Source organism: Myotis yumanensis, unplaced genomic scaffold, assembly GCF_028538775.1.
Source record: "Myotis yumanensis isolate MYYU_CA2020_CCGP unplaced genomic scaffold, mMyoYum1.0.hap1 SCAF_2, whole genome shotgun sequence".
In the NCBI taxonomy this organism is placed as follows: Eukaryota; Metazoa; Chordata; class Mammalia; order Chiroptera; family Vespertilionidae; genus Myotis; species Myotis yumanensis.
In genome coordinates, this window is record NW_027223753.1 from 181992545 (window position 1) to 182013653 (window position 21109).

General features: G+C 36.9%; 1 protein-coding gene and 1 pseudogene across 1 annotated transcript in view; both read right to left on the bottom strand.

Moving 5' to 3' along the window:
* Positions 1–21109, bottom strand: part of NAALADL2 (N-acetylated alpha-linked acidic dipeptidase like 2) — a 796115-nt gene that overhangs the window by 214372 nt on the left and 560634 nt on the right. The window lies entirely within an intron of this gene.
* Positions 2192–2668, bottom strand: LOC139004448 (large ribosomal subunit protein mL66 pseudogene; annotated as a pseudogene).

The following is a 21109-nucleotide window of genomic DNA, read 5'->3' on the forward strand; positions in this document are numbered from 1 at the left end:
TCCACATGGGGGCGGCCATCTTGTGTTGGAGTGATGGTCAATTTGCATATTACTCTTTTATTAGATGGGATAGATTGATAAAATAAATCTGTGATGGGAAAACACAAGAAAAATACTTTTAAAATACTATAATGACAAAAAAGTAAAATAGACCAAAACAGTAGTAGTATTCTAACATTTTAAAAAATACATAGTACCTATTCATATCTAACTATCTACTATGTGCCAATTCCTTTCAGATAGCCTATTTTTTCTTCATTACAACAGTTTGGGGAGGAAATAATTACTCCTAAGCTGCCATTGCTAAGAGAAATTAAGCAAATCATCTGCAGTCACTCAGTTAGTTATAAGGCCAGAATTTGGACCATCAAATTCTGTTCCCAAGTCCAGTAGTCTCAATTATTTAACCCCAATGCTGGGATTCTAAAAACAAGCAAACAAATAAAAAAAAAAACTTTCAAAATTCACTGTAAAAATTTTTTCTTTCACACATCTGGAACTAAGAGCACTTGGAAATGGAGACTACTTTGATATAAGACTTAGTGTTAGGTTTGACACTTTGCACAGACACAAAAAGCACACCAGTGACCATTGTCCTCTTGCCTTCTGCCACCTTGACATCTTCTTTGGATGTGAAATGTATACCTCATCAAAGGTTAAATTCTATATTATGCTAAATGAAATAAGCCAGTCACAAAACTACCAATACTGTATGTTTCCACTTATATGAGTTCTATGGATTGGATGTGTTCCCCTAAAATTCATAAGTTGAAACATTAACCCTCCCAATGTGACTGGATTAGAAGATAGAGCTGGTGAAGAAGTGATAAAGTTTAAATAAGGTCACAAAGGTGGAGCCCTAATCTGATAGGGCTGGTGCCCTTAGGAGAAGAGAAAGAGACACCAGAGTTCTTTCTCTTTACCAGATAATGGCACAGCAAGAAGGCTGCTGTCCACATACAGAAGAGAGCTCTCACCAGGAACCAGCACTTTGATCCTGTACTTCCCAGTCCACGGGACTGTGAGAAGTAAACGTATGTTGCTTAAGCAGCCCAACTGGTTTAATACAATGAAGTATCTAGACCAGTCAAATTCACAGAGTTGAAAAGGAATATTGTGGTTGCCAGGGATTAGGGGGAGGAAGGATTGGGCAGTTTAATGGGTTTCAGTTATGCACAATGAAAAAGTTGTGGAAATTGGGTGCACAATAGTGTGAATATAGTTAGCACTACTGAGCTATACATTAAAAAATAGTTAAGATGGTAAATGTTAAGTATATTTTACCACAATTAAAACTAAAAAAATATAAATAAATTCTTGATTTTTGCTCTCCAATCAGCCCTATCCCCAGTGTTCATTACCTACAAATATGGTCCCAACATTCACCCAGTTGCTCACATCAGATTTTTAATGGTCACCCTTTACTTTTTACTTTCTTTTGGCCCTTACATATATCTAGTGTTTTCAAAACTTTAGCTTTCAAGAGATCACCTGGAGGGCTTGTTGCAACACAGATTGCTGAGCCCTAGCCCCAGACTTCTGACTGAGTGGGCCTGGGGTAGGGTCAAGACACATGTGTACTAGTATACATAAAAAGTATACAGTAAGAAATTAAGAATTAAAAGGAACTACTACTATTACAAAGTACACTTTAAAAAGTATAGGCAAAGTTTATAAGATAGTTTGTAAAGTTCAGAGAAATAAGATATTTTTCATAAATAATAACTTTACTCCCCAGAGTCCAGAGTCTGTCTGCCTACATTTTTTTTTTTTTGTATGTTTGGCATTCATTGACATAATGGCAATTTTAAATGAACTAAATGAAATAATTTCATAAATTGATAATAGCATTCAACTTCTGTCATTTGAAAACAAAAGTGTATCTTTTATTTATTTTGGGAGGGAGGGCGTGGGATGGAGGCATGAGCCTGGTTTATGGCAATCCTTTGAGCAAAACTCCTGTCCCCTACAGCAGAGTATAGCCTCAACCAGTCATGAGTTTACTGGAGCTTCCAAGGAATCCAACAGTCCTGCCTGTCCCCAGCTCTCAGCATTGCTGCTGGCAGGCTAAGGCCAGTGAAGGTTGTCCCACTGCTACTCCTGAGTTCATGTTGGATGAGCCTGGCCACCCTGGTAGGATGGGGCAGGAGTGCCTGAAGAGTGATGGCCAGGATCTCAGGAAGCCCTCTGCTTAGTGATACAGCACCAAAGGCCTTCTTGAGTAGAAGTTGTCTTTCAGGAAGTGTGACCCTGAGGCCATGCCCACCTTTTTCCAGGTGTGGTCTTTATTGTATATAGGCCTGATGGAGTGGAAGAACCAGCTGGTCAAGTACAAATTCTTCAGGAAGTCAAGGCCTGTGAATTGGCAACAGATCTTTTCGGTGGGCCATCTTCTCACACTCCTCCATCTGGCATTGCTCTTCCTGCACAGGTCTGCAACCCTTGTGGCAGCATGCCTCTGTGAGGCCAGATAAACTGACTGAGCAGCAGAACATCCTCAGAGCCATATTTGTGCTTCAGGTTCCACTGGCCAGAGGGGTTAGGGGGATTTGGATTTTCCAGAGGAGTGGTAGGCCTTCGATTATAGATGTCTTCTCTCCCTCGACTCCACCACTTCCCTGAACCCATCTGCAGGCTGAGCCTAGCTGCTCAGGGCCAGGCCTGCGAGGACCCATCAGAACAGAGGCCATAGCCGGTCACCAGCACACTGAAGGCCTTATCTTGAAGCACTTTTCCTTTCTTTCTTTTTATTTATTTTTTAATATATTTGTATTGATTTCAGAGAGAAAGGGAGAGAGAGATAGAAAGACTAATGATGAGAGAGAATCATTGATCTTCTGCTTCCTGCAAGTCTTACACTGGGGATCGAGCCCACAGCCTGGGCATGTGCCCTAACATGGAATTGAACTGTGACCTCCTGGTTCATAGCTCAAATACTGAGCCATGCCAGCTGGGCAGCTCTTTTCCTTTTAAAAAAAATGATTGGTTCTGATAGCTAGGTTTCAAAAAGTATGTTACTTATTTTTTTAAGTGCTTTGTACTTCATACAGGATTTTGACCTATAAACTCTTTTGAAATATTCATAGCAATTTGAGACAATTAGGCTATTACAGATACCTGACAGATGAGAAAATTGAGATACAGATAAGTAAGCAATTGCCCATAATCATATAAACAATGAATAACAGAGACTCCAGTAGATTTGATTCCTACTCCAGGGTTGTCTTTGATTTTAACCCTCAGTTGATGCTTCAAAATCTTCTCCCCTTATTGGAATGTATTTTTTTTTTTTTGTAAATGTGTATCAAGAAGGAAGCAGAGATGAACTGCTATCACTACTTACCCTTATGCTGTTCTGTGTTGGTCACATTAATAAAAGCCAAGGAGAATGGCTAACCTGAGCCCATGTTCTGAGCTCTGGAGTTTACTACCCTCTACCTTGGTTGTGTCAAGAAAACAATACTTAAAAGATGACTGCTCAGAAGTTAAATGTAGAAAAATATTAAGAGGATTTTTTTAAGCCACTTCAGTTCAGATCTCAAACATTTAAGAAAATTTCCATTAATCGTCATGGATGTCAGAAACAATAAACTAGCATGACAATAATAATAGGGCTAGGGCGTGCTCCTCTCTCAAATAATAAGAATGAATAGTTTTAATCTCCCAGGGTTGCCTACAATATGAATGCCATTAAGAAATCACAGAAGTTAGTAACATGTATTCTTATCATATTTTATAAATATTGAACAATCAACAACTATTTTATAAATACCTAGTTAGGATGACATTTGCCAGAAAACACAAATTATGAAGCAAATACATAATTTATATATTTAAAAAGCTTGTGATATAGCTGGTAGGAAATGCTTCCCAATACAAATGCTTAGATGACACAAATATTGTTTCTAAAGGGTACTTTAAAGGGCACAGTACACTGATTTAAAAACCACTTTTTGAAGTTACTATACTAGTGTTGAATAGACTCTATTGTAAGAAATCTTTGGCAACAGCATAGAGGTTAGCAAATAATGCAATAATATTTGCCTCCTACTACTTGAAAGAGAGGTTGGAGTATTGCAAAGACATTTGCGAGAAACTTTTTTCAGGGAACTTTAAACTATTCTCATTCCTTATGATTTAATCTTTAGGACTTCCTAATCCTAAATTCAATCGTTTGGTTTAGAGCTAAGACAATAGAGGACCACTAGGAAATTCCAAGCTCTTGAATTCTCAGGTAATATATAATGTGTTATTCATTTTAGAAGTACAAAGAGCTCCAACTGGTGAGTCATTGGTCAGGAGATAACTAGAATTTATAGACCGTTCTTAACTTTTAAACATATTTATTCAGCATCTACAACATTAAGTAACTTGACATGTTACTTTGTTTACTTTCTGGGGCCTTAATATGCTTAGCAGATATAAACAAAACTGAGCTATCAGTATAAACAAAAGATAATTATTCAGATACAACATAAATATTTAAAAGGCTGCCTATCACTTCTGTTTCATTGAATTTATTGAAGTGACATTGGTTAATAAAATTATATAGATATTAGGGCTACAATTCTATAATGCATCATCTGCATATTGTATTGTGTGTTTATTAGCCAGAAGCAAGTCTCCTTCCATCACCATTTATCCCTTGACCCTCTTCTACCTCCCCCATCACCCTTTCCCTCAGATAATCACCATACTGTTGTCTGTGTCTAAGAGGTGTTGTTGTTTTTACTTAATCCTTTTTGTACATTAGTGGCTGGAAAGGAAAGAAAGTAAAAGAAAAGCTTAAATCTTTAAGAGTGGATATAATTTTCTGGCATTTGATTCAGACCATAAAATTGAAAAGTATTGATAAATGTATAATAACCAATTTGTCATCAGCAGTATCTTTTAAAGTACAATCTTCTAAAATTAATTGAGATTGCTTTGAATTTTATTTTCCCCACTGAATTAAGCAATTAATTCAGAAATTTTGGACATCCATAGGTATATCCTTGAGTCCTCACCTGTAAAAAATGTTGCAAGTCATTGTGTTCATCAGTGTATGTTTCACCAATACAATGGTATAACATGCAATGTAAGCAAAAAGGAATTTTTAATACATTATATAATGCATGCTTCACATCTTGTTATGCTTTTATTAAATATTCAGTTGCTAACATAGCTATAACACTGTGCAGCAAGAGCACACATATTATTAGAACATTTCTGTAACAACTTATAAAAAGGAAACATGAAGATTTTGACAAGCACATAATATGGTAAATCTCAGTAATATGAAAGTAGAGCTGTAAATTTCAACATAAATGGAATGTTCAAGATTTTAAAATACTGGTAGTGGAAATAAAGTAATTCAATAGGCAGAATTGCCCTAGTCATTTGCAAACTACTGAAAATTCACATGTATAATTTAATACTCTATTTTCTTTTTTAACAAGAGGTCTTATTGAAGCGAGGGAAAAAGAGCAAATATGAAGTAATCATGTACTGGTGAATACAATATTCTTCTAGAAACTTCAAATAAAGGACTATCAACACTTCATCCCGTTGAATTTCCACAGACTTCATTTTTCTAGGTAATCTTTTCTTAACTATCATTCTGATACTAGCTTTGTGTCTTACACCTACAAAAAGTTTGCTTATAAGCAGTTCTTTATAAACAAAATAGAACCCATTTTACATAATTTTGCAAATTGACACAGTTTACATAAACACATGGTTTTAAGCCAATGATACAATATAAATCACTAGTGCAATGATATATGGTCATAAAGTTCCACATTTACCACACAAAAAAAGAATTATACCAGGAGATAACTAAGAAAAGAATTTGCTCCTGTATAGATTTCGTCATATACAAAGTGGTACAGCAGAGAGTAATTCACACTTTAAGCAGGATGATACTTCCCACTTTTAATGAGCCTTAGTTTAATTGTATAAGGTAAGATTTAAAGGCTATAAAATTGTTAAAGAGAAATGTGAAGCCAGAAAATGTTGTCACTCAGTAGCTCCTTTCTATTTCCAAATGACTCAAAATAAGGGACTGGACCAGGAGATGACAGAGAATGTATTTCTGTGGTTGCTGGTACTGTTCTCGACACTAACAAGGCTGATACTCCTGTAAGAACCTGAGTTGCTAGGGAGTCCGTGGCCTCTGTTTCAAGTACAATCGCTCCTGAAGGGTCTGTCTCTTCCCCCAATGAAGGGTCTCATCATTATTACCTTTTTCTGGTTTGCCCATTCAGATCATTATACTTTCAAGTAAGTATGGCCTGCAGCTAAGCCCATTTGCCATCACCTCATTAAATGTACCATAATTCAGAGACAAGGACACACACACACACACACACACACACACACACATACACACACACACACACACGATCTCCAAATGGATTCCATATCAAAAGTGTTTTTTCAGATCCAATTCCTAATTATTGTAACTGTAACCTCCACTGAAAAATCCATTTTAGGACAGCCTGGAATTCTTTAATATCATCTTTTCTGAGACATGCTACTGTCATTCAGCCAATGTGATGGCCATGTTTCTTCCAAATAAGATGGCACCAGTCAAATATTTTTGAAATGCGTGAGCTTCCCCCTAGCATGGCATATATGGAGAGATTCTTGCTTTACAGAAAGTTTCTTTATTTGTTGCTATATTCTGAAGTTCCCACTCCAGAAACACTTAATTACCACTGTACAACTAGAGATTCTTACTGCTTTGGCTCTCATTTTTTATTCTAAATATGTTATTGAAGTCAGCAATTTATTCTTCCCTGGTAAATTAAGAACATTATTAAGATCCTTTCTAAACTGTCCCAATATAGGGCCAACAATCACATATTTCTTTTTTTTTCTTTAAATATATTTTTATTGATTTCAGAGAGCGAGAGGGAGAGAGAGATAGAAACATCAATGATGAGAGAGAATCATTGATTGGCTGCCTCTCGCACGCCCCCTACTGGGGATCAAGCCCACAACCCAGGCATGTGTCCTTGACCAGAATCAAACCTGGGACCTTTCAGTCCCTAGGCCGACGCTCTATCCACTGAGCCAAACCAGCCAGGGCCACATATTTCTTATAATTAGAAATGCCAATCAATAGCCTTAAAAATATCTTTATCTTATCAGTAAGGGAACTTGACCATATATATATTTGTCTTTTATAGGCCCTATAAGCAATAAATATATAGTGTGTAACATATGGTTCAGTCTCTAAAACGCAAAATGAACAGGTGTTACAGTAGGCAGCTAGTTAGATATTCACAGAAAAGTAGGGAGCCAGACATCAGGTTAAGCTGGATGGCTAGGAAAGGTAAGCTTCACAAACACTGAAGGGAACAGCCACATCTTCCACCAAACAGGCTCATTCCGGAGCAGACAGGACAGATCAGCTTTCCAATCTTCCCAGGGAACAACTGGTGCACTCCCTCTCCCCCAGATTAACAAGGGGAGGAATAAACAGTGAGGGAGAAATTCCTCTGATGAGACATGTGCAGTAGAAGCCAGAATGGCACAGGGTTAGTTTCTTTTACTAATGTGCAGTAGGAGCAAAAATGACAACCATAAAGGGGAGGAGAAAAACCTGGGGGAAGGGGATTGGATATAGGGGGGTACCTGCATAGCCCTGGAAGGATCCAGTTAAGAGATTGGATAGTTTGAAAGAAAGTTCACCTCTTCAAAAATTCAAAGAATACAGGGAAACTTAACAAAGGCCTCAGGTGCCAGCTAGGGCTGTCTTCAGCAGCTGCACAGGCTGAAGCACAGCACTGATTGAGGGCCATATACGAACAGAGATGGTACTGAACTACTAGAGCCTGGGAATGCAGGCTAATGGCATGGCAGCTCTGGGTCCTGGCCCTTCTCCTGGGCTTTGTGGGGACAAGTTCTGGCCTGCCACCCCAGGGCTGGACTTCTTCCACATTGAGCTGGAGCTGAGCCCCTGGTCCTGAATGAGACACCACCTAAGGCCATTTTTTTGGACTCCAATGAATGTGCCACTGACCTCAAATCCTCCTGTGCGTGTATCCCTGAATTGCATTTCCTATGATAACATGGAAGAATCTGATTTTCTCCAGCAACACAGAGAGACCAGGAGCAATCTGGGCCTAGATTTAAGAGGAAGAGAAATCTCCAGAATACCTTCAATTACTTGGAGCTACACTGTCAGAGCAGGGAACTACTCTTACAGAAACAATGTAGAGCAGTGTGGCTGGATTTTCTGGGGTCACAAGTGCCAGAGTGCCTTGGGTTTAGACCAGTGGTTTTCAATTAATTTTCAGACCCCAATATACTTATTAGCAACAAGGACTCACTATGCATAGCAGAACCTGCAGAGGGAATGAGCAGAAACAGTATAGATGGACTTGAAAATATCCATTCGGATACACTTTTAATTAAACCCTTTAAAGCTGGCATATAGCTTCCAGTTGAAAATTACTGGTCTATACCCCAGAGCTGTGGAAAATATAGTTAGAAACAGAGTACGGTAGCTAATGGGAAAACTCATATTTAATGATTTCTACCTTTAACTATGGCTGATCAATCCAACTGGAATAATAAGCCCCAAATAATAATTATGGAGGAAGAGAGAAGACAAAGAGTATTCAAAAGAGAAATCCACACTATAATGGAAGTGTGAGGTTCGGAAATGCTGGGATATATTTAGATGATAAAGAGAACTGTATTAATCACCTGTCAAAGACTTAATAAAACCAAGTGTGTTCAACCAGAAAATCCTCTTCACATTAGACATTTAGTTATGTAAAATAAATATTATCTAAAATAGGAATAAAATATAGCTATACTCTATCAAGAAGAAAGTTATACTCTAATTTCTGTCATTCTTTTTCCTATAGAAGCTAATATAATTTACCTTAGAAAACCCCAGTGTAAAAGGAATTTTTATTACAGGTGACATTTCTAAAATTTCAATAGCTACTAGAAACATAATTATTTTTATCTCATTTACCAAAAGAACTGTATATAATGTCATGTTTCATTGAAAGAGAATTACATATTTAATTTTGGCAGCAGGGTTGTGTTTAGATCATTTGGGAGTGTTCTTAAATTACTTTTCCAATTAAAGGTGCCTTTATTGTTTGCCAGCTCTGCAACTTTGGGTGGAATACTAAAACTCTCTCTGTGTTACCTAATAACCAAATTGGATTAATAATTGTACTTACTTCCTAAGGTTAATTTTAGGATTAAAATGCCTAATAATAAAATATCTTATAATTTATAACATTATAAAATTTTTCTCCCCAAATGTTACCTATTGTAATTATTCTTTTGAACAAAAGTAAAATTAAATACCTGATACAGAATTCCTCTCATGAAAAATAATCTACATTTCTGCCACACAGACAAAACCATGACTCAGAATTTCAAATAAAACATTATAGTTCACAAAGCTCTGTATAAACATCCCATTGCATTAAACAACTTGTCCTAGAGAAATTATTTACATATAAAAAGGTGCTGGGCAAGGAAAAGATGATTCATGAAGTAATAGGAATGAATGGATTTCTTTAAATTGCATTTCAATTATTCGAGTGTTCAGAAGTATTAGAGAGCCAGTTACTTTTCCTAAAATAAAGACAATAGCTTACTTAGAACTCCCATTTTTCATGTTTGTTATCTCCATTGAGTATTATGATAAATTACAAACTGTCTTGAAGACTTAAGTTCTTTGATGACTGTCTTTGTGCAACCTACATTTTACATGTAATAGGTATTCAATATGCATGTGAAAAATAATTAGTTCTAATTATGAACATTAGTTTACAATTAGAAAAGTTAGAAATTGAATACTCTCTGTCTTATGGCTAACGATAGATCAGGGATTTCAAATTCATATTCTCTCCAAAAAACTTTACTGTCACACGATACAGGATAAAATTCACTACTATAATGACAAATCAGATGGATTGTCATAGTGAACACAAATTACATAAGTACATATTTATAATTAGATTATAGAAATAGCATATGCATAGTATATTTACAACTCTAAGATAATTCTAAGGACAGAGTTCACACTGAGTAGTGCACAAATCAAATATGAGTGAGTTGTAATGTCAGTTAAAGAGAAATAACACAATGGTTAGATGTATAAATAAAATACCACATTCAACTTTACTTAAGGTTTTGACTTTGGCATTTCAAATCTTGACAGAAAAGGAGGAATTAGTATATTTATAGAATAATGAAAATGGGTTTAAGAATCACAGCATAGAAATAAATGACAAAAAATTAGTGTGTAAAGAAAAATGAATGATTATCTCCAAAGAAATTTCATGTGTAGAGGATCAAAAAGCCATTGTAAACTATATAATGAATAAAATAGGGGAAAAAAACTTAAAAACAAAATGACACATTAATTCAGAAAGAGAACTCGGTTTTCCCACACTGCAAGATTATCCAGGTAGCTAGAACTCTTTGGGAATACAATGCAGACATTTCCTTGTCTGGGTGTTTTGGGAGCAATAAGCAGTAGAGGCATTAGAATCATCCTATGGGGCCTTTGATTCTATTAATTCCCATCTATGAGTCACCCATTCACCCTTAAAACTCTAATAAAATATCATTCCCTCAGGCAGCATTAAGGATAACTTCCTCTGCACATTCAATCTTCAATTAGACTTACCTCAGTGTACCATATACCAAATCACTATAGAGTTTGGATCTTGAAAGCCATAACAAGCACTATTTTATATGAATCTCCAGTGTCTAGCACTGTGCACTCTCTTTAGTAGGCACTTAAAACCATCATTTATCATGCTGTTCAAATATTCCAATGGCATTTGTGAAGCCTCCTCTTCTGGGGGGAAGCAACGCTCATCAGATCTCAGTGCCTTAGGATTTAGTCTACCAGCCGCCACTCCACTGCTTCCCCTCTCATTGAAATCTCCTATGCTGCATTACAGTGCTACATGGATGCTTTATCTGCCTCACCAAAGCAGTGGCCACTTGAGAACAGAGGCCTGTGATATTTCTATTTGTATCCTATGCAGTATCCTTACAGACAGGAGGTGCATAGCACAGATTTTGTAAAATTCACCATTTAATATGTGGTGCTATATGATAGTTAATACATAAATGAAGGGATGCACATACAAAACCTATATTACAGTGCCAGAAGCCAGTTCATCCTTGCTGCTTGACACAGTCGCTGCAGAGAAGAAACATCTGCACAGCATATGTTTCAAGGGACCTGGAGTATATGGCATACTGTTCTTAATGTTTTCTCCCCTTCTTGGTGCTATGGGTTTTAACTAAGGTCACCTCTCTGAGAAAGGTTGTTTCCCCAGGTAGGGATTTTTCCCTGAAGTTAGGGAGGGAATAAAACCCCTTAACTAAATGCCAGGCGGGTAGTTAATCACTTTAACTACGAACAATCACCCTTAAGCTACATAATCTTTACTCCCTGGAATGGAGATAATAAACACCCTAACCTTTGGAATAGAAATTGACAGGATTAAAATCAACTGGTATAAATACAGATGTAACAAGACAACAGAAGACAGAACCTAGAGATAGACCTAGCAAGAAAACATGGCAAGAGAACCTGACTAGAACCTGGCGACAGAACCTGACTGGAGATCTGGGCTAGAACCTGGCTGGAGAACCTAGCGAGAGAACATGGACACAGAACCTGGCTGGAAAACCTGAACAGAACCTGACTACAGAACTTGGCAAGAGAACCTACCAGAACTTGGCTGGAGATCCTAACCAGAACTTGGCTGGAGATCCTAGCCAGAACTTCGCTGGAGGTCCTGACCAGAACTTCGCTAGAGGTTCTGACCAGAACTTGGCTGGAGTTCCTGGCTAGAGATCCTGGCTAGGCTGCTGATCAACTGAAGGCTGTCTCTGTGTCATTCCCTCATCGCCGACTCCGTCCACACCTTTGGGGACCCCTGGACCTGCTGGGGTTGGACCCCAGCATTACAGTACTTAAATATCAAAGACGTAAATGTTTTTTTTTTATGTCCACATCTTTCAGAACTTTGGCGTATTCAGAGCACTGATATTCTTATTTGAGTAAGTTGGCTTTTAAGAGTTTGGTTTAATTTCTATTGAACTAACAAACACTATGGACTAAGGTTTTCTGGCATCAGGACCATCGCAATTAGTATGTGACATTACAGTAATGGAGGGTGCTTCACATTTCAGATACAAGCTTTCAGCACTTTATCCCTTATTAAAACACCAGAGAACCAGCAATATTTGAATAGCTGGAAAGTGCCTCCAAATACTACCAACAATTTTCAATGCTAAGGATTTTCTCTTATGCATATAAACTTAAGAATTTTGGCAAAAGGAACAAGCATTAGATTTTCTATTACTATACATCAGAAGTACTACTTAAGATATAACCTCTGCCTGGCATATATTTTTTCTAATTCACTCAATTCTGAATTCTATGCTAAAAAATATTATATGTAAGTTTATTAATTCTACTTCAATTTTGATATGTATATGTGTATATATACACACACATATAAATATACATATGTGTATAAAAATAAAGTTGCTTTTAGATTACTTAGTTTGGAAGAGAGGTTAATTTCTGCTTGGTTCTTGTTATCCCCAAATGTGTATCAGAAAAACATATTCAACTAAAAGAACCCAGATATATATATATTTTTATTGTTAGTATGAAAGCTAGATCAGAGGCAGGGGATAAATAAATATAAACACTAGAGGAAAACTGAAGAACCAAAACAAAACACTGGAAGATGAGATGGAGAAAGGATTAAAAATAAAATATGAGAGGAAAACAGTTTACAAGAAATATAATTACTTTCTCATAACAGGAATTTCAGTCTATACCGTTATGATAAAAACAAAAACAAAGGCATTCTGGATGACAGAGAAAATCAATATAATCAACCCTAAGAATAACCATCTGTTTTGTGCAGATCTTCACTTTGATACTGAAAACCCACATTTTGAGTCATTTGCTTGAATGTCCTCATACCAGGCATCTTGTCATCAACTTAAAACTTGTCTAAATTGATAGTGTGTCCCCTATGTGGGAATTCTAAAAAATGTGATGTTCTCCCCCAATAAATATAGCTTTACTTATTTGATTGTCATGTTTTTGTTTTTATTATAAGCTCCACTTGGAGTTCTAGTTATGTGATCCAGGTCTTTGGGAAAATAATTAAATCTCAAAGCTTCAATTTTCTAGTTAGTAAAAAGAGGGAATTAGACAAATAATTCTTATTTAAGGAGCCCCTGCCTTTTGAAAACCAGAACCTCTAGAGATAGATACAGGGTGCAGTTCTTTGAGAAATTCATACATAATATTAAAATACAATTAGATTTTTAGAAAAGAAAACACTGACACTTTCATATTACAACCTATAGAATCCATAGCTCAGCAACATTATTTTGGAAAATATACTATGTTTTGCAATTAGTGACTACCAGATGGAGAAGGAATGTGTGGGAGCCATGATTCCAAGGGGAAACCCTATCAGAATCTCTTCCTGGCTTGGTTCTAAAGGTGGCTTCCAGTCTGTACATTTTCCTGTTTGCACATCGTCTTGTCATCTGAATTCTGATGCAGGTTTTTTTTGTTTTTTTTTTATTTAGCACATGTACCACTGCCTCCTTACAATCGTATCTGCTTCTAAGATCTTCTTACTGTACCTCTGCATCTCTTGTTTATTCTCCTAGGTCTCAACACTCTCCTCTCTGAAGAACTTACTCTGATGCCCTCACCCCAGGGCATGAGTGGGGGGTGGGGCAATGGGGAGATAAGGACACATATGTAATACCTAAATCAATAAAGAAATTTAAAAAAATAACTCAAAAAAAAAGAACTTACTCTGCATCTTTTCTCACTCTCATTCTCCCATACTCTCACCAATCAAAAATGCCTTATGAAAATCTGGGTATACTTCTTCAAACTATACACCCATCCCTGTACAAAAGGCCATTTCCTATGTCTTTTTATAATCAACCAGATTCTCAACCTGTGGGTCTTCAACTCCTAAGGGAGACCATGTGATAATCATAACTAGTCCTAGATTATGAGCACAAAGACTTGTCTGTAGAATTAGTCATGTGTATTACTATTTTTCAAATGTGTCATGTGTGTGTAATATGATATGCAGTATGTATACTGCATGTATTAAGTAACAAACACATAATATGTTACATGCAGAATATTATAAAATGCTGGTGGGATTTACAAATTTATGTTTATTTTCAAAATGTTATTGGATTTAGTATGTATCATACACCATGGCAAGGAGATATTAAAATACCTCTTCTAACTCAATGATTTGGAACTAATTGACTAAATCACCCATTGGACTATTATTTATATACTATCTTAGAACATTTTTAAAATTTTTTTCTTTATTGATTAAGGTATTACATGTGTGTCCTTATCCTCGCATTACCCCCCTTTCCCACTCATGCCCTCACCCCTCTGGTGTCTGTGTCCATTGGTTAGGCTTATATGCATGCATACAAGTCCTTTGGTTAGAACATCTTTTTTTATTGGTGAAATCAGAATTTTAGAGGAAGGTGGAAGGAGATTAGAGACCAGCCAAACTAATATTTCTGATCTACTCTTTAATTTCTCAAGTGCATTTTGGCTAGCTATGTAACTAATAGAATTTTATTATAAGAAAATTTTGGTGGGCTATCTAGCTTCCAAGAAGGTATTTCCTATCCATCAGTAACCTAGATTATAATCAGGTAATTAACTATCCATCGGTACCTACATACTGGTTGGTGGACTTCATCAGCTGTAAGGACAGGAAAATATGCTCCGGTAAAATCAGGCCTGTGCAGTCTTCAAGAGAATGTAACAGCAAAGCCCTAACCACGATTTCATTTCAGGGTCCACACGAACATCAAGCTAAGCCCAGAGCTCCTCGCACCTAGGTTCGCTGTCTGCCTGTCTTTTCTTTCTTGCAGCATGTTCCTTGGGATTCTCTATCTTGGGCAGCTCAGATGACAAGTCCCACAAGCTCTTTTCATTTTAAAGTTTTTACTACTATCATTAAAAAAAGAGATCAAGCACTAACCGGTTTGGATCAGTGGATAGAGCGTCGGCCTGCGGACTGAAGGGTCCCAGGTTCGATTCCCGTCAAGGCCATGTACCTTGGTTGTGGGCACATCCCCAGTAGGGGATGTGCAGGAGGCAGCTGATTGATGTTTCTCTCTCATCAATGTTTCTAACTCTCTATCCTTCTCCCTTCCTCTCTGTAAAAAATCAATAAAATATATTTTAAAAGAGAGAGAGAGAAATAGAGAGAGAACAGCCCAAGAAAAGTAATCATAAACCTTTCAAAATGGGTCAAGCCTAGGAAGTGTGCTATTTGCTATCATAATAGAAAAAACAAATGGTCTTGGCTAAATGCTTTAGTTTTTGAAACTAAAAGTCATAGTACTTATGCTTTCTCTGGAAAAATGGTTCCTCATGTCTGCTGGTGGGCCTCCAAAAACAATTAAGACAAAAGAATACTAATGTTATTGTTTTTAGGTTTTTTTTTTTTGTTTTTTTTTCCCCAATTCCAAAGCCCTCTATTTTGGAGTTTTATTTCATTAGGATTCTGTCTAGGCAAGGAATGATGTCCTCTCTGGCCGGTACTGAATCAAATTTCCCATTTTGATACATTCTATATTTTAAGCATCCATTTGCTCACTTGGATGATCTGAACAAAAACATTAAACATATAGACACACTTTGGCCTGCAGATGCTATGAAAAGAAAAACATTTCTTAACAGTACAATTCATATTTCACTTTAATTTTATCTCTAATTTTAAGAAAAAAGCCTACATGATTTAATCTGTACAAATTTGTCAACTATTTTTAGAATGCCAAACACATTGAAAGAACAAGCAGAGAGAATAATGACTGCCAATTTTTCCTTCTAATTATTTGACTGTAAAATAAGGGTAAATTATAGCCATTTATATACATATCCACAGATACTTTAAAATATGGCTGTACCAATTGCAAATGAATAAGGGTACTTTCTTTTAATATGCAAAGATAAAATGAAGTTTACTAAAAATTGCATAAAGCACTTTTATGTTTTTTTTCACCCTGTACTAACACTAGTTGCTGCAAAAAAAAAGATAGCAGTTAAGTAGTTCCAAAATTAGCATTTAACAAGAGTGTCCTCATTTTTCAAAAGACTGAAACTTTACATTTTAAAGATTCAGGCTGTGAATTGTAGAATATTCTTTTTAAAGGCTCTTGGTTGTTATCACACCATAGTCCTGATCAATATTAATACCTATTAGGTTTATTGGCATATTTTCTCCACTCTCAATAGAAATTGCATCAGGGTTAGCTTTGATATCTTTATAGAGAAATACTAATATTAAATGTAATTCTAAGGAATGATGATTAATAATGACCATGTTATTGTCATAAGAGTAATTATAATAAGTTTTAAAACCACCAAATATAAGTAGCAAGTTTTTTTTCTTAATTAATTAAGGTATCACATATGTGTCATCCTCCCATTGCCCCCCCCCCCCACCCACTCATGCCCTCACACCCCTGGTGTCTGTGTCCATTGGTTAGGCTTATTTGCTTGCATACAAGTCCTTTGGTTGCAAGTCCTTAAGTAGCAAGTTTTTAATGGGTAAAATCATTTCTACTCAGTGTCCTATAATAAAATGTATAGGAAAAAATTCTGAGGACTGTTCATTGGCACAATGAAGGCACTGGAAAGTCCGTTATCAATGAAAAACAAGACAAAACTCAATTTTGATTGATTCATCTATTCTCAAATGCATTGATCAACATTATCCTTTTGTTATAATCATTAAGGAATAAAGTTTGAAAAACATTAGATTTAAGAAAGTCTAACAAACTTTTGTTTGTTAATCCTCACCAGAGAATATTTTTCCATTGATTGTTAGAGAGAGTAGAAGGGAGAGGGAGACACACAGAGAAACATCTATTGGTTGCCAGAGGGTGGGCTGTACTGTGATTTAATATGGAGCAAAGGCTCTGGACAGTGGCCTTAATCCTAGTCCTGTTGAAGACAATATTGGACTTTTTCCAGGGCTAAAGGGAGGGAGAGGGGACCTTGGAAGGCAACCACCTTAATTTTACATCATTAAAGCTTCCCACAGAATTCAATCCTCTTGTGGGGTCTCAGGAAATTCTTTTCTCAGTGGCACCCCAAGAACTCCACTTCCACTGGTAACAGGTGGGGACACAGAGGGCACCGCACCGATAACAATATGAGCCATTAAAAATCTTATTAAGGTTATGGATTGAGAGCGGAAACTTTAGAAGAAACATGAAGGACATGAGATTGCTTTCAATACAGTATCATGAAAAAGAATATTGATATAAATACACTTGAAAGACTGTTCCATTGTGCTCAAAAAGAGTTGTTCTTAAATACTGTTTAAAAAGAGAAATAGCTGCAGGCTATTATATGCATATAAGAGTTAGCTAAACATTTGTATTATCTCCAAAAGTGTCTTATACAGAGTGAGAAAGACTAGTATTTGCATGATAAAGTCACAGACTTGATGAAAAATTACTTTAAAAAAAAACTTAGAGTCAACAGAAGTGATAATAGCAAGCAGATGTCCAGACTTGGACACATTGAGTCCAATTGTCATAGTATTTGAAAATATCAAAATTGATTAGAATCCCGAAATACAGAGGAAGAATTAAACAAAGTGATCATAACTTAGAACCACCCAGTGTTCAGGCTTTGTGCATTTTAAGATATAAAGATAATCCTCAAGGTCTTTTTGCTTCCTCCTTATTGCTCTTCAAAACAATAATTGGCAAATAAATTGCTCAAATAATAGTTTTCCTTTATTATTTGAGAATTTCAGGCACATGGCCACAATCTCAGGAAGAGGATTTGATCATCCACTCCCAGATCTTTAAGTCAGAAGTTCTCAACAAAGACTGCATATTTGAATTATGTTGGCACCCTGCAGTACTTTGCATAGCTTATCGTAAACACTTATCTCATATGTTCCCATACATTTACACAAAAGGTTGATGTTAGCCCTTCTGTACTCCTAAGGCACCACCTCCTCCTTATCTATGTAACCAAGGAAACAGCCTTGTTTATTAGCCTGAAGAAATGTGGGCCAACAACTAAACAAAAGATTTGCTATAGGAATATCTTGTTGCCCTGGAGACCTTTCTGTTTGCTGGTATTTACTTTCTTTACTCTCAACTCTAATGTCTGTCAGTGACAATGATCAATGTTATAATCAGTCTCGACAAATACCAGACACTCCATGGTGCTCTAAAGACTTCATTTCCTAGCTATCAAAAAAGCAAATGTGTCCCATGCTCAATTTAGCTCATAAATTAATAGCCAGGGTGGCTTATGAGTGGTCTGTCATAAACACTTTTCACTTTAGGCTATATTTCACCTGAACATTTGTCTTATTTTAAAATAATTTTGATGTAGAAGATGTTGTTAAGATTTTCACCTTCCCCCATGAACATTGCAGTGACTAAAGATATTTCCATTTGCTTTTGTACCCAGGGCACAGGCATATATATGACTGAGGCTCAGTGAACAGAGGGTTCCACTGATAACTATGTGTCTTAAGGGAGAACACAACAACGCAGGGTCAGTCGGGAAATCATTCACAGCAGTGATGGGAAGATGTTGGTGAGATCCAGGAGTACCATTATCAGTGACAGAAGATCAGCGGGGGATGTTTCAGGGAATGTTATCTAGCATGCTTCTGTGATGCCCAACTTTTTTTTGATTTCTGGATCTGACAGCTTTCAAATGCATTATTTGAGTAGTTGTCTTGCTGGAGGTTTGAATTGGTGGGATTCCTCCGTTGCTAGTGGGAGTGGGGTGGCTCTTGCAATATCATCAGAAAATGAATGTTCTAAGACTCACACTGAAGAATGAGTTATACCCCTCAGTTTGTAAAGTGCCATTGTTCTGAAACCCGTCCTGGGGCTCCAGCAGAGTCAAAAGCAGAGCCAGTGTCGGGAGCTTCCCTTCCATGGTGGAACTGAGTCTGATGTAGCATTAGGCTGGTTTAGTCCATGGGTCCTTGTATGGAGTCCACATGACTGTGGCCATGTGGGTGAATGCCGGGGAGCGTGCTCCCTACAACAGGCATCTGGAGAGAGCAAGAGGGCCAAGAGCCCAAGAGAGTAGGAGAGAGGGCCCCCTTTGTCCAGGAGTTTCAATATCAAATCTTCTTGTGTGTGCAGTGACCACACCTATTCTGGCCACTGACTTGTCCCCAGGTGTGACTGACAGGTGAGCATTTTCCTGCCATCACCCAGACCTTACTTGGCGTGTGTATATTGTCCAGTCCCTTCCCCCAGCGATCTGCAGAGAATCTGTAGCTTCCTGGCGAAGCTGTACAGATGGCATGCCTATGTTATCTAGTCTTCCCTTTACTCCTTTCCTGTTAATAATAACCAGGTTATTAATGATATCAGTTGTATATTATCCTGTAGGTTCACTTTGCTTAAATTAGCCAGAATTGTCTTTTGTTGTTTGCAACTAAAACCATGCATAATAGAACACTCTTCCAGTTTCACAAATAATAATGATCTAATTTAATTACATAATTGCTAGGATCAAGAACCTAGCATTTATTAGCAAAGCACCAACCTCTGAACTGTCTTTCTAGGATGCATTCCACATTTAGAATACTAGCCTCTCAAAAGTTGTGGAGAAATGGCAAAAAGCAGAGTATTCATTAGCAGAACTCTGTTTTTTATCTTCATTGTTGAAAGTATTGCATATTTTTCCTTCTATTCCCCATTGGCTATCTTATTGGGACCCTCACAAGCAGAGATAGTAACTCTGTTTGATATTAGCTATTCCTGCTGTGATGGAGCTCTTTTACATAATTTATAGTCTATATTTTTTATGCAAAAAGTTGGCAATGCTACTTTTGCTTTCTGTAAACCCACAAAGAAAAGTGAACTCACGTGATCTGAAGAGAAAATAGGTCAAATACTATGACAAGATTAGAATCCCTTGATAGTTATGCAAGAAATAGATAAAGAAACCCATGTTTTTCAACAGAGATAGCTCTATAGACCTAAACAGGATAAAATATGTCATATCAGAATCTCTTAAAGGTGGGGCATAGGCCTATATAGACTACATATGTTTTATATCTTCTAATAGTTCTACAGGTAATCCTGATATTTATCCCCACAGAAGAACCACTGTTTTATAGAAACTACATATTTAGGGAAAACATGCTTATAAAATGTCAAAAATCCCAGCCGCTGACATCTATTAACATAAAAAGAACTAATACTTATAATATTTTTCATTCCTTTCAGTATTAACTGTACTCTCATTTTTGTCTGAATTTTTTTTTCCTTTCGCTGATTTGTATCTTGCCTCACAGTAATTGCCACTGTCTCTGGTTGCTTTTGTGACTGATTTTTCATTCATTTTCTCATTTATCAACATCAGTTCTTTCACACAGAAGACACAACCCAAATTGTTTTTAACAAAAAGCCACCCTTAACTCTGCTCCATTTACAACTCCTTCCCCTATACCTGTGCTCTGCACAATGCACACATTCCCACCCAGACATGAGATTCCACAAAACTAACCAGGTAAAGGAGCAAGATTGAAAATCAAAATTTGATAACTTCATGAGACTTGCCAAAATACCACTTCAGTATTTAATACTAATATATTCATATATAGTGTCCCCTTGTTGGGAGCCATTAGAAATCACATATACATCTCCAGTTTATAGCATAATAGGTTTATGGCTCCTCCAAGCCAACTCCCGGTTTGGCCTGGAGTTAAAAGATAACATACCCTCACCCTAAGCACAAAGCTGCTACATCTCCTCTGATAAGCTCATAGCTGCGACATTCCAAAGCCTCTTACATCCCTAGTGATAGGCTATGCCCATGGACCTCCTTGCCCACTCCCTCCCTCTAGAGCAACATAAATACTACCCGCTGTAAAAATAAAATTGAGGCTTGATCAGAACTTTGTCTTGCCTCCATTTCTTCGCGTCTCCTATCCTCTCATTCCTTTGCAGGATTTGGTGTGGAGTACCCAAGATGCGTGCCCTGCAGGTCGGGGCATCCCCTAAATTGTGTTTGTACTCATACAGATCAGAA